Here is an 11022-nt window from a genome sequence, read left to right as displayed (position 1 = left end):
TGCAGTAAAAAATAGTGTTTCTCGGCTACGAAGATACAAGTGCCCACCAGGAGCCTATTTTGTCTCTCCGCCAGGGGATCCTCCTCCTTTCCCTGGGCCTGGGGCTGCCGGCGCCCCCCAGCGGGCCTCGCCCGGGTGCGTGGCCTGGGCCTGAGGCTTCTTGCTTCGTTTCCTTTCTTTTAACAAATCATCCCTCTCTCCAGTCGCCTTCGCGTTGTCATTAATCTCTCCCACCGTTAAAGCCTCAGTGACCGATCAGCCGCCCGTGGAGGTCACCTTCGGGTAGTTTTCTAAATAGAGCTTTGCATTCTTGAAAACTGCGCTTACAAGTAGCACCTAATAAATACGTTTCGGTTGTGCTGTCATGTCACTGAATGCCTCATGACGCGTTATGGCCTTTAAGTAAAAAAAATGCAAGACGAATTTCTGTGAGAAGATGGAGAGCAAGTCTGGTAAAGAGATTAGTGCAAGTTAAAAGTGCAAAGGTAGGAATGTACATAGCGTGCGAGGAAGAGAAAATGAGCTTGACTACAGTTGAGTGTTTGTGTGGCATGGGCGAGATTGGAAATGTGGACGAAGCTAGGTTGTAGACAACCTTCAATGTACAGCCAAAAGACTTTGGACTTAATGTTACAGACATTGGAAAGACTATTGGGGGTGCGGTGAGGTGTGTTAGCAGTGTAGAAGGATGAAATTTGTTTCCCCATGAAATCTGCAGTGTGTAGGATGGAGACAGGAAACCATTTACCTTCATGTTATGGAAACTTCCATTTTAAGGCTTTAATTCATTCTCAAACTTGCTTCAGACAAGTGTGGGACAGTAAGAATTGCCTAGGTCATAGTGCCCTACTGCCATTCTTGAGACCGCTGGTTGATGCTGTAATTTCTATAGCTTGCATTTATTGAGAGTTTGTTTGAGCTAAGCGTTTTACTCAATTCACTGACTCTTTACAACTGTGAAAAATAATAATTATCTGCATTTTATAGATGAAGTGCCTGAGTCCTAGAGAAATGAAAATAGTTGCCCAAGGTCACACAGCTTAGTGGCAGAGCTGGAATTCGAACCTATGTGGTTTTACCCCAATTGCCAGAGTCTGAAAACACTATGAACCTTCTTGGAGTTACAGATAGCTCATCCATAAATTAAGAGAACAGACATTATTATAGGCATATTGAAGTTAACTTCCCCTAATAAACACTTGGAGTTATCATCTCAGGAGACCTGTGGCTACTAGTTTACTGGCCAGAAGCTTTTAAACAGGCCTGAAACTTGATAGTCCTGATATCACTGACACTGTGACCCCCTAGATCCCTCCCCTTAAAAAAAACAAAACAAATTGCTGTATTAGTAAGACTTCTAGCTCCCACACTTCAGGTGGAGTTCTTCCCTTGGTCCTCCTTCCCTGGGTTCAAGTTACTTGGTTATTTGATCCTTTCAGCCTTTCAACCTGAGTTGGTAGGTGGAATTTGGTTATCCCTTTCACCCATTGCCTGAATTCAAACAATCTATTTACTGCCTGATTGAATTTGGCATTCTTTCCACATACTTACTTTGTGTGGTTATGGGCCACAATCTTAAAATCATTCTAATGACATGAAAGACTTTTCACTACCAAACTGCTATGTTTTCAGTTTTTTGGCCACAATTTCTTTGTGTTGGGCACTCTTTGCCAGTGTAAATGCTTAGGAAGGAATTGAAATTAGTACATACACTCCTTTTGCCTTTTATTATTACAGCAAGTGGGAAGTTCTGAGTTAAATACACATATAGTCATAAGTATAATTTTTATTTGGCCTCCAATTTTATTACTTTTCTCCAAAGAAAACAACAACAAAAAACAATGTCAAGTATTGTCATTTGCAAACTGAATCCTGTAAGTAAGGTGAGATTAGCTCACCACAGCTCCAGTAATCCCTACAGAATTGTTTCCAGATCGATCTCTGTGGAATTGTTTCCATAGAGATGGTTAGAACTAAGGACTCCCAGCTGCTTTGGTTTTTTTTTTTTCTCTTTGTCTTCCTTTCTGTCATTTTAGTGCTTTGCTGTTAGCATAGAGATCAGAGGGACCCTGGAGAGTATCTTGCTAGAGGCCATAATGAGAGAAAAGATGAAAAAGAAGGAAATAGAAGTACCCACACCACCCAGGGGAAAACAGGACAAGGAACATGTGATATGTATTTTACCATCAGAAGGAAGAGGAGAGGAAAATTCCATGCAGAGCCTGAGAGAGAGAAAGAGAAATTGAAAGAGATTGCATTCTTCTGGAGGAGGGAAGCCATGTTAACTAAAAATTGGTTGAGATGGTTGTTCATATACCCCCAATGGCATTGTAAAGTACCATAAAAACTGTATTATCATAATCACTTGCCTATGGAAAAGCAAATAAACTAAAAATATGACAAAATCCACAAATAACTTTCTAGTAGTGTGTCTAATTAAGTAGTTAATGCCTTTGGAACAACAAAATTTTTTTACTAAGGCTTTTTAAAATGCTTGTTCTTCAACAAGCCATGATTTTTGGGGAAAAAAAGAATAGTAAAGAATTTTAATCATCTTTAATAAAAAATATAAAATGCTTGTTCTTTGGTTTATATAATATATATATCTACTGTCTTTAGAAAGCACTAATCTTTATTCTGTTCAACCTTGTTTCTCAAGACAAGGATTAATTACAGTTTATGTTCTTGATAATTTTTTTAAGTTGCTTAAATATTCACTGTGGGACTATGAAAACCAAATTACTTCATCCAATCTTAATGATTATGATACTAAGTAAATAAATAGAAACTCAAAAGGAAGAAAACACCTAAACACATTTTTTTCTCTAATTTTGGAAATAATTAAAAATATTAAACATTCTTTCTGTTCTGGTAGATTGCTGTGAAGACCAGGAAAAACAGCTAAAAAAGATAGGTACTTAAAGAATCTAAATCAAATTACTATACTGCTTTTAGCATGTCATAAGCATATTAATAACTTAGAAAATAACAGCATTGATGATAACAGACCATTTCCCCCAAAATGATTTTAAACTTCTTAGTGGTAAATAAAAATACAGGTTTCATTATTTATGTACCTATGCCTCTCAGTGTGCAAACAATAATAAAGGTCACATTGGGGTTGGGGTACAAGTAATTCATTTTCACCGCAGTCTAGCAACATTATTATATTATGGGCCAAGAAATTGAAGAATCAAGAGACAAAGTAATGCTCCAAAGTTTACCCAAAAAACCAATGACAAAACTTAGAATTGCCTTAAAGGAGTCAGACAGGCCTAGCTTTAACCCTAGTTCTGACACCAACTACCAGATTATTGATTCTGAAGCAATAACTTTTCTAAACCTCAGTTTCTTAATCTCTAAAATGAGTTGTTAGGTTATTATATAGGGTAGAGATTAATAGTTGAAATAATGATAATTCTAGTCCCATGCTGTTTCATATGTAATTGTCATGGCATTTTTAATAAACTTGGTTGATTCCTGTTAAACTCACTTCAACAGTGAATTTAATAGAAATTCTTTTTAGTAATACAGGGTCCAAAGTACTGTGTTGGGAGCCAGGAAATTATTCCAGTTTCAACTCCTGACCTTGAGCAATCCGCCCACCTTGGCCTCCCAGAGTGCTAGGATTACAGGCATGAGCCACCACGCCTGGCATACATATTCCAGTGAAATCTGTAAGTCATATGACCTCATCTGTGGACAGAATAAATAGTAGTTCACACATAATGTACTGATGATTTTCCAATACAGGCAGATACAGTTGCTATGGATAAAATGGAAATTTGAGGAGCATTACTCTTGAATTCCTAGTAGGTCGGTATATATGTTTCCATCCACAAAAAATTACAAGTACGTAAAGTGAAGCTGACTTTTAAGTGCATACAGGTACATTCCACTGAATAAATTATATTAAACTATAGCAAGTGATAAGACAGTAAGCTCAGAGTGTTCAGGGAGCACAGAATAGGGGCATTAGCATACCCTGGGGCTTCAGGGAAAGCTTTCTGAAATAGATAACTCCTGAGCTAAGAGTTGGAGAATAAGTAAAATTTGGCTGGGCTGTGAAAGATAGGAAAGGCATTTAAGGCTGAGGACACAATAAGATCCAAGGCATGGATGTGGAAAATAACTTGGTAGAAGTGGGGACTCTAAGCAAATGGAGCACTGTAAAATAAATGATGGAAGTAGGTAGTAACCAGATCTTGGAGAAGTTTTTATTCTACTCTGTGGAACTTGGCTATTGTTTTGACGTTGATGGTCAACTTCATGTTTTAATTAGATAATTCTCATTAAAGTGTGGAGGGTGGATTTTGGGAAGAGTGTTAGGGACCGACCTTCCACAGCCCCACCGGACAGAAAAGCAGAGACATCGAGGATGCAATCACACAAGAGGAGGTTTATTTTCTGGCTAGCCAGGGTCCAAGCCCCAGAGCACCAACGCAGTGGCCACTCTCACAGGCAAGGACCCCGACCGGAACAACGGCATGCCTTTTATCCCCATGTTGCCCAAGCTGCGCACAAGCTGACTACGCATGGATCATGCGTTGACCTTTAAAATGATTGGTTGCCCACTATTGCCTTTTGAAATAATTGGCGGGTTGGTTGCCCTCTATTGCCTGATGGGCCAGTCGCCCGTGCTTCAATGACCTCATCCCATAATTCCCCTTACAGCGGTGTAGCAAGCGAGCAATGACCAGAAGGAAGCAACGGTTTGCGGTTAGCTCATTGCCCCACCCAAGTAAATTCCCGACAATTGGAAGAATTCCTCTGCCCTTCCTCTATCCTACAAATTCCTCTGCCCTACAAAGAGGAGAGAGAAGACTAGGAAAAGGCCTAGCAGAGATGATGAGCACTTAAACAGGAACCATGGTATTAGGAATAGATATAAAAGGATGTCTTGGCCGGGCGCGGTGGCTCACGCCTGTAATTCTAGCACTCTGGGAGGCCAAGGCCGAGGCTGAGGCCGGTGGATTGCTCGAGGCCAGGAGTTCGAAACCAGCCTGAGCAAGAGTGAGACCCCATCTCTACTATAAATAGAAAGAAATTAATTGGCCAACTAACATATATATAGAAAAAATTAGCCGGGCATGGTGGCGCATGCCTGTAGTCCCAGCTACTCGGCTGAGGCAGCAGGATTGCTTGAGCCCAGGAGTTTGAGGTTGCTGTGAGCTAGGCTGATGCCATGGCACTCACTCTAGGCTGGGCAGCAAAGTGAGACTCTGTCTCAAATAAATAAATAAATAAAAATAAAAGGATGTCTTTGAGAAATATTTGGGAGCTATTATCAATAGGATTGAGTGATGGAGTAGAGGGGCTGTGGATGGTGAGTGAAAATAAGTCAAGGATGAATTATTTTTGGCTTAGGGTTGGATGGCAGGAACAGTAACTGACAGGAAATGTAGGAATGTTGGGTATGTTGATTTTGAGATACCATGTACAATCCAAGTGGGTGTGTCTGTTAGGAAATTAATTTGGGATAGGGATATGGATTTGGCATTCATCAACATAGATTTTGCTTTAATACTTTGAAATAAGTTTTTTGGGGATAGCCTCAGGCTATAAGTAAATTTGCTATAAAATTTGTAGTAAAAACCAAAATTACAGCTCAAACAACAAACTTTTTGTTATTTCATGGTTTTTATGGATCAGAAATCTTGGGGCAGTTTGGCTGGTTACCTCTGGCTTAGGGTCTCTTACAAGGTTTTAATTAAAATGTAAGCTGGGGGCCAGGCGTGGTGGCTCACGCCTGTAATCCTAGCACTCTGGGAGGCCAAGGCGGGCGGATTGTTCGAGGTCAGGAGTTCAAAACCAGCCTGAGCAAGAGCAAGACCCCGTCTCTACTAAAAATAGAAACAAATTAATTGGCCAACTAAAAATATATAGAAAAATTAGCTGAGATGATGGCACATGTCTGTAGTCCCAGCTGCTTGGGAGGCTGAGGCAAAAGGATCACTTGAGTCCAGGACTTTGAGGTTGCTGTGAGCTAGGCTGATGCCACGGCACTCTAGCCTGGGCAACAGAGTAAGACTCTGCCTCAAAAAAAAAAAAAAAAAAAAAAAAAAAATGTAAACTGGGGCTACAGTTATCTCAAGGCTCAAGTGCTTAAAAGTTCACTCTCATGGCTACTGGCATGCCTCAGATCATTTTCCAAATTTCCTTTTCCTTGTGTTATTGATATGTAATTTCCTTCCAGTGTGGTTGAAAGACATACTTTATATGATTTTAGTCCTTTAAATTTATTGAGACTTCTTTTATGGCCTAACAAATAGCCTATCCTGGAGAATGTTCCCTGTGCATTTGAGAAGAATGTGTTGTCTGCTGCTGTTGTAGTACATTCTGTAGATAGATGCCTGTTCTGTCTAGTTAGTCCATGGTGTTATTCATTCAAGTCTTCTATTTCCTTGTTGATCTTCTGTCTAGTTGTTTCATTCATTAATGAAAATAGGTATTGAAATCTCCAACTGTAGTCGGTTCTCCATATCCATGGATTCAACTAAGTATGGACAAAAATATTTGGGGAAAAAAGGAAAAATAACAATACAACAATAAAATATAATACAAATAAAAGAACAATATAGTATAACAACTATTTACACAGAATTTACATTATACTAAATATAAGTAATCTAGATTATATGGAAATACTATGCCATTTTATATAAGGGACTTGTGCATTCTTTATTGTTTTTATTGTTTTTTCTTTTTTTTCTTTATTTTTTATATATATTTTTGATAGGGTTTTTTATTTTATTTTATCATATTATGGGGGTACAAATGTAAGGTTTCATATATTGCCCATGCTCCCTCTCCCCCCTCGAGTCAGAGCTTTAAGCGTGACCATCCCCCAGACGGTGCACATCTCACTCGTGTATGTATATACCGGTCTCCTCCTGCCCCCTCCCACCTGCCTGACTGTGATAGGGTTTTTTTGTTTTTTGTTTTTTGAGACAGAGTCTCACTTTGTTGCCCAGCTAGAGTGAGTGGCATCAGCCTAGCTCACAGCAACCTCAAACTCCTGGGCTCAAGCAATCCTTCTGCCTCAGCCTCCCGAGTAGCTGGGACTACAGGCATGTGCCACCATGCCCAGCTAATTTTTTCTATGTATATTAGTTGGCCAATTAATTTTTCTATTTATAGTAGAGACAGCATCTTGCTCTTGCTCAGGCTGGTTTCGAACTCCTGACCTCAAGCAATCCGCCCGCCTTGGCCTCCCAGAGTGCTAGGATTGCAGGCATGAGCCACCGCGTCAGGCTAACATCTTGATTTTTAACAATCTAGTTTGGATTAATTTCAATAGTATGTAAAAACTTTGTACCCATATAGTTCCATTCCCTCTCCACTCTTTTGTGCTATTCTTTTCATTCAAATACATCTTTACTCATTTTATGCCCACCAATACAGATTTTAAAATATTGTTTTATGCAGTTGTCCTTTTTTTTTAAAGTTCTCTCAAGAGGTTGCAATAGTCATCTTTTAAATGAGATAGGAGAAAATAACAGTTACAAGGAAAAGACATATTCAAACATACTATATTTAAATTTTACCTATGTAGATAGATTTACTGGTGCTGTTTATTTTGATTTTGGTAAAAAAGAAAAACATAATGTTAAATTTACCCTCTTAACTCTTCTTAACATTTTTAAGTTACAGTTCAGTAGTGGAAAGTATATTCACCTTGTTATGTAACAGAGCTCTAGGACTTTTAAATCTTATAACACTGAAACTCTCTATTCACTAAACACTAATCACCCTGTTCCTCCCCCAAACCCCTAGCCCTTGGTAATCACCTTTCTACTCTCTGTTTCTATTTTTGTTGTTGTTATTGTTGTTTTTTGAGACGGGATCTTGCTCTTGCTCAGGCTGGTCTTGAACTCCTGGCCTCAAGTGATCCTCCCCAGTTGGCCTCCCAGAGTGCTAGGATTACAGGCATGAGCACCGTACCTGGCCTCTCTTTTTCTATTAATATTATTTTGACTACTATAGCTATTTCATATGAATGGAATCATATAATATTTGTCCTTTTGTGACTGGTTTATTTTACTTAGTGAAATATCCTCAAGGCTTATCATGTTGTTACATGTGACAGGATCTTCTTCTTTTTTAGGGTTGAATAATATTCCATCATATGCCTATTCCACATTTTCTTTATCCATCTGTTGATGGACTTTTGGGTTGCTTCCACCTAATGGCTATTGAATAATGCTGTGATGAACATGATGTGCAAATTGCTTTGAGATCCTGCTTTGAATTCTTTCAGAATATTTATATTAATATATTGAGAAATAGATTGCATAATGATATGGTAATTCCATTTTTAATTTTTTGAGGAACTTTCATACTGTTTTGAATAATGGCTGCACCATTTTACATTTCCTCCAACTGTGCACAAGAATCCCAATTTCTCTGCATCCTCACCAACACTCATTATTTTCTGTTTTTTTTGATAGTGGCCATATTGATGGATGTGAGATGATATCTCATTGTGGTTTTGATTTGCATTTCCTTAATGATTAATAATGTTGAACAGCTTCTCTTGTGCTTATTGGCCATTTGTATGTTTGGTGCTCTTTATTTTCTCATGTGGATTTGAGTCGCTGTCTAGTGTTGTTTCATTTCACCCGGTAGGAGTACCTTTAGTAGTTCTTGCAGGACAGGAATGCTAGCAACAAATTCTTTCAGTTTCTGTTTATCTGGCAAGTCTTAATTTCTTCTCTGCTTTGAATGATAGTTTTGTTAGATATAGAATTCTTGGTAGACAGTCTATTTCTATTGGGCTATATTCTTTGGTTGCCAGTCTTTTTCTTTCATTCAATATATTAATTAATTAATTAATCATTTTAGAGATAGGGTATCACTCTGATATCCAGGAATGCAGTGGCATGATTATAGCTCACTATAATCTTGAACTCCTAGGCTCAAGCAATCCTGCCTCAGACTCCTGAGTAGCTAGGACTATAGGCACATGCCATTATGCCTGGTTAATTTTTTGTTTTTTAGTTTTTTTAGAGACAGAGTCTCACTGTGTTGCCCAGTCTGGTCTGAAATTCCTGGCCTTAAGCAGTCCTTCCACCTTGGCCTGCTAAAGTGCTGGGATTAGGGCATGAGCCTCTGTGCCCAGCCTGTATTCTTTCTTTGAATATATCATTTTACTGTCCTCTGGCACCATGGTTTCTGCTGAGAAATCAGCTGTTAATCTTATTGAGGATCCATTTTACATGAATCACTTCTCTCTTGCTGCTTTCAATATTCTTTTTGTCTGCTAGAACTGCCTGTGTCTAAACAACAACAAAAAATGATTCTCACCGGGCGTGGTGGCTCACACCTGTAATCCCAGCACTCTGGGAGGCCGAGGCGGGCGGATTGCTCGAGGTCAGGAGTTCGAAACCAGCCTGAGCAAGAGCGAGACCCCATCTCTACTATAAATAGAAAGAAATTAATTGGCCAACTAATATATACATATAAAATTAGCCGGGCATGGTGGCATATGCCTGTAGTCCCAGCTACTCGGGAGGCTGAGGCAGGAGGATGGCTTGAGCCCAGGAGTTTGAGGTTGCTGTGAGCTAGGCTGACGCCACGGCACTCACTAGCCTGGGCAACAAAGCGAGACTCTGTCTCAAAAAAAAAAAAAAAAAAAAATGATTCTCTTTGTCATTGTCTTTCTACAGTTTGATTATGATGTGTCTAGGTGTAGAGCTCTTTGAGTTTATCCTACTTGAGGTTTGCTGTGCATCTTGGCTGCATAAATTAATGTTTTTCATCAAATATGAGAAGTTTTTGGCCATTATTTCTTCAAGTACTTCTCTGCCACTTTCTCTTCTCTCTTACTGGACTCTCATTATGCATATATCAGTATACTTGATGATGTCTCAGAGATCTCGGAGGCTCTGTTCATTTTTCTTTTTTCTTCATTCTTTTTTCTTTCAGTTCCCCACACTGGATAATCTCAGTTAACCTTTCTTCAAGTTCACTACCTTTTTCTTTTGCCTGCTTAAATCTGCTGTTGAGCTTCCCTAGTTAATTGTTCATTTCGAGTATTATAATTTTAAATTTCTAAAATTTCTACCTGGTGGGAGTGTGGGAGTGGGGTGAGGCATAAAAAATTATCTATTGGGTATAATGGACAGTATTTGGGTGATGGGTACCTCACCACTACACAATATATCCATGTAACAAAACTGCACTTGTACCTACTAAATCTATTGAAAAAAAAATAAAATAAAATGTATCATAAACAAAAATAAAATACAATTGCTACATTTTTTGGTAATTTTTCTCTTTATTGGTATTCTGTATTTGATGAGATGTAATTCTCTATTTTACTTTAGTTCTTTAAACATGGTTTCATTTTGTTTTTGGAACATATTTAAAATAGCTGATTTAAAGTCTTTAAATAGAAACTCCTTCAGGGGCAGTTTCTATTAACCGGTCTTCTTCCTTTGTATGTCATACTTTCTTGTTTCTTTGCATGTCTCATTTTTTTATTGTTGTTGAAATCTGGAAATTTTATTTTTTTAAATTAAAAAAAGTTTTTTTAAAAAAACTATTTTATATGGCTTGCTCCTCCATGGTTCTCACATGGAAGGGCAAGCTGGAATCTGGAAATTTTAAATAATTTAATGTGGCAGCTCTGGAAATCAGATTCTTTCCTCCCAATTGTTTGTTGTTATTGCTATTTATTTAGTGACTTTTATACACCTTCTCTAAAGTCCGTATTCTTTGTTGTGTGTGGCCATTGAAGTATCTAGTTTGTTAGCTTAGTGTCAGCTAATGATTACACAGAGATTTCCTTAAATTCCTGGAACCAATATTTCTCCTAGTCTTTGCTGAGGTGCTCAGTGTGCATGTTGGGGCATATCTTCAACACTCAGCCAGACAGCTATTGATTCTGCTTTACGCTTCACTTTCTGCATACACAGAACCTCTAGGTCCCAGCCAGAGGTGAGAGCATAGGGTCTTCTCAGGCCTTCTGCATGCACACAGTCCTAGGATATATGAAGAGCCCTATGCATGTGCATTGCC

At 38.6% G+C, this 11022-nt stretch overlaps 1 protein-coding gene across 2 annotated transcripts in view; it reads left to right on the top strand.

Annotated features, from left to right (window-relative positions):
- PBLD (phenazine biosynthesis like protein domain containing) overlaps window positions 1-11022 on the top strand; it is a 47904-nt gene that overhangs the window by 1278 nt on the left and 35604 nt on the right. The window lies entirely within an intron of this gene.

The sequence above is a fragment of the Microcebus murinus genome, chromosome 14 (assembly GCF_040939455.1).
Source record: "Microcebus murinus isolate Inina chromosome 14, M.murinus_Inina_mat1.0, whole genome shotgun sequence".
Classification (NCBI taxonomy): domain Eukaryota; kingdom Metazoa; phylum Chordata; class Mammalia; order Primates; family Cheirogaleidae; genus Microcebus; species Microcebus murinus.
Note: the sequence above shows the minus strand (reverse complement) of the source record. Positions and strands in the feature narration are given on the sequence as shown.